Here is a 4107-nt window from a genome sequence, read left to right on the forward strand (position 1 = left end):
TTTTTCCTCAGTTCTTTCAGCTTGAGAAATACTGAGTGTGTTCTTTCCTTTTGGTTTTCTAACTCCAGGTCTTTGCATATTTCATTATAGTAATTGGCTTTGTCTGCTTGAGCTACTCTTTGAAATCTTCTGTTCTGGTCTTTTATCTTGTCATTTCTTCCATTTGCTTTAGCTACTCTCCACTCAAGGACAACTTTCAGAGTCTCTTCTGACATTCATTTTGGTCTTTTCTTCTTTTCTAGTCTTTTTAATGAGCTCTTGCTTTTTTAATGAGTGATCTTCTTGTTGTCATTCCACAATTCTTCTGGTTTTCAGTCATTGGTGTTCAATGCATCAAATCTATTCTTTAGATGGTCTCTAAATTCAGGAGGGATGTATTCAACATCATATTTTGGCTCTCATGGATTTGTTATAATTGTTTTCAACTTCAAGTTGAACTTGCATATGGGCAGTTGATGGTCTGTTCCACAATCATCTCCTGCTTTGTTTTGGCTGAAGATATTGAGCACTTCCATCACCTCTTGCCACAGATGTAGTCAATCTGATTTCTGTGTCTTCCATCTGGCAAAGTCCACGTGTATAGCCACCGTTTGTGTTGTTGAAAAAAGTTATTTGCAAAGAATAAGTCATTGGTCTTGAAAAATTCTATCATGAGATCTCCAGTGTTGTTTCTATCACCAACGCCAAATTTTCCAACTACAGTGATTTTTCTTTGTTTCCAACTTTTTCATTCCAGTCAGCAGTGATAATTAATACATCTTGATTACATATTCGATCAATTTCAGACTTCAGAAGCTGATAAAAATCTTCAATTTCCTTGTCTTTGGCTTTGGTGGTTGGTGCATAAATTTGAATAATATTAATATTAACTGCTCTTCCTTGTAGGTATATGGATATTATCCTATCACTGACAGCATTGTAGTTCAAGATAATTCTTGAAACATATTTTGTGATAATGAATGCCATGCCATTCCTCTTCAATTTGTCATTCCTGGCATAGTAGATCATATGGTTGTTTGATTCAAAATGGCCAGAACTGGTCCATTTCAGCTCACTAATGCCTAGGATATCAATCTTCATGTGTTCCATTTCATTTTTGACAATTTCCCATTTTCCTAGATTCATATTTCATACATTCCATGTTCTGATTATTGATGGATGTTTGCAGCGGTTTCTCCTCGATTTGAGTCATGCCACATCAGCAAATGGAGGTCCCAAAAGCTTTTCATTATCCATATCATTAAGGTTGGTTCTACTCTGAGGAGGCAGCTATTTCCCAGTTGTATTTTGAGTGCCTTCCAACCTAAGAGGCCCATCTTCCTGCACTGTATTGGACAATATTTCCAGGCTATTTATAAAGTTGCCCAGTAATGTATCAGACAGTGTTCCTCTGCTACTCATAAGGTTTTCCTCGGCCAATTCTTTGAGAAGTGGATGGGATCTTCCTTCTTCCTAGTCTGTCTCAGTCTGTAGGCTGCACAGACTGTGCACAATGGGCAACCCTGCTGGCATTTGAAACACTGGTGGCACAGCCTAAAGCCTCAGAGCAATGCGCAAGCCACCACAGTATGACAAACTAACAGACAAGTTAGTCTCCTTTAGCTGTTCGAAATCTCTCTGTCCTCCCTTTACCTGGATCCTACCTGGGTCCTGCTGGCTTTGTCTTCCCCGATGTTCCTCTCTCATTCCTGTCTTGGAGTGAGGCCTGTCTCTTCCGCTTACCTGGATCCTGCAGGCTTTTGTCATCCCCAGTGTTCCCCTCCCTTTCCTTCCTCTGGGGTGGGGCTTGTTGTATCCTTACACCATACTTATTCAATCTGTATGCTGAGCAAATAATCTAAGAATCTGGACTATATGAAGAAGAACATGGCACCAAGATTGGTGGAAGAATCATTAACAACTGCGATATGCTGACGACACAACTTTGCTTGCTGAATGTGAGGATGACGTGAAGCACTTACTGATGAAGATTGAAGAATACAGTCTGCACTATGGATTACATCTCAATATAAAGAGAACAATAACCCTCACAAATGGACCTAAAAGCACCACCATGATAAATGGAGAAAAGATTGAAGTTGTCAAAGACTTCACATTGCTTGGTTCTACAATCGACGTCAATGGAAGCAGCAGTCAGGACATCAGATGACATATAGCAATGGGCAAATTGGCTGCAAAGGAGCTCTTTCAAGTGCTGAAGAGCAACAATATCTCCTTGAGGGCTGAGGTGTGTCCGACACAAGCCATGCTTTTTTCTATCACCTCATATGCATGTGAGAGCTGGACAATGAATAAGGAAGACTGAAGAAGAATTGATGCTTTTGAGTTGTGGTGTTGGCGAAGAATGCTGGAAGTATCATGGACTGCTAAAAGAACTAATAAATCTGTCCTGGAGGAAGTGCAGCCAGAATACTCCTTGAGAGTGAGAATGGCCAGACTTCATCTCACCTACTTTGGTCATGTTGTCAGAAGGACCATTCCCTGGAGAAGGATGTCATGCTTGGTAAGGTGGATGGTTGATAAAAGAGGGGAAGACTCTCATGAGACGGATTGACTCAGTGGCTGCAGTGATGGATTCAAGTGTAACAAGGATTGTGGAGCTGGTGCAGAACTGGGCGGTGTTTCATTCTGCTGTGCATAGGATCTGTATGAGTCAGAGATGATTCAATGGCACCTAACAGCAACAAAAACAGTAAACAGTAATGATCTCATCTTCATCTTTAGATGTGACAATAATACTTCTGAATTTCTCATTTATTTAGCTCAGTTTCTTCCTAATAAATGGTAAAAGACTGTGGGGAAAAAAAAAAAAGTGTTGAATACTGATTATGGGCCAACCACTGCATTAGTTAATTTACAAATTTAATCTAATTTAATTCACTGAATGACCCTGGAAGGCAATTTCTATGTTTACATAAAGCTTCAAGGGAGGTTAAGATCTGGGAATTAAACCAGAACCACGAGGCCCAATGCCCATGTTTTCTCCATTGTGTCTGTTAACACGTTTAATATCAACTTTGTGTTGAGATCTGCGATGGGAAGATTCTTAAAGATTCTTGCTTCCTTTTCTCAAAGATAAGGAGACATTTATGATCCATGATGAAGTTTAAGTCTATACAACCTGCTAATAGGAGCCCTTGGCTGGTACAAAAAGTTAAGTGCTCTGCTATTAATCAAAATATTAGTGATTTGAACTCACCCAGAGCTACCTCAGAAGAAAGATCAAGTGATATTCTGAAAGGTCATAGCCTTGAATATCCTTTGAATCACAGTTCTACCCTGCAACACGTGGGGTCATCATGAGTAGGGATTGACTCCATGGCAACTGTTTTGGTTTTAATTTTAATGGTGATTTGAAATATCATAGGAAGGTACAGTCATTCCAAACTAAGTCATTTTTTCCATCTATTTGTTTACTCAACCTTCAAAACATTTATTAAACTCCTAATCTGAGAATCTCTGATGGCACATGGTTAAATATAACAGTGGTTAAATATAATAGTGGCTGCACTTCCTCCAGGACAGATTATGAGTCTTTTAGTTTGTCTGCAACACAAAAGGTCAGTGGTTCCAGCCTACCAGACACTCTATGGGAGAAAGATGAGGCAGTCTGCTTCCATAAAGATTTACAGGCTAGGAAACCCTATGGGACAGTTCTACTCTGTCTTAGAAGGTCACTATGACTTGGGATCAACTCAATGGCAGTGGGTTTGCTTTTTGGAATCTGAGTCGGTTTCAGGGCTATAGGCTAGGAATTTGATGATAAACATGACAGGTATAGACCCTGCCCTCAAGTAATGCTTGTACTAAAAAGGTCTGAGAGTCCTTGTAAAGACTCATGAGTACTTTGTTCAGTTATGTCAATTCATAAGTTAGAAAGTCCTTGCACTTTTTTTAGAGCTTAATACATCTGTGTGATGTAGATCTTCCCAGTTTATCAGCTAATATTGTATTGGGCCTTATATGCAAGAGATTTAAGTAGCATATCTATCCACAGCTTGTATATGGAAGTGACCCATTGGAAACCTGAGTCTCTGACTCCAGAGCCAGTGATCTTTTCACTATACTGCAACAAGCTGTTTCTTAAAAGAAAGTAATCCTAGACCA

Source organism: Orycteropus afer, unplaced genomic scaffold, assembly GCF_000298275.1.
Source record: "Orycteropus afer afer isolate SDZICR_OR568_19922 unplaced genomic scaffold, OryAfe1.0 scaffold00161, whole genome shotgun sequence".
NCBI classification, from domain to species: Eukaryota; Metazoa; Chordata; class Mammalia; order Tubulidentata; family Orycteropodidae; genus Orycteropus; species Orycteropus afer.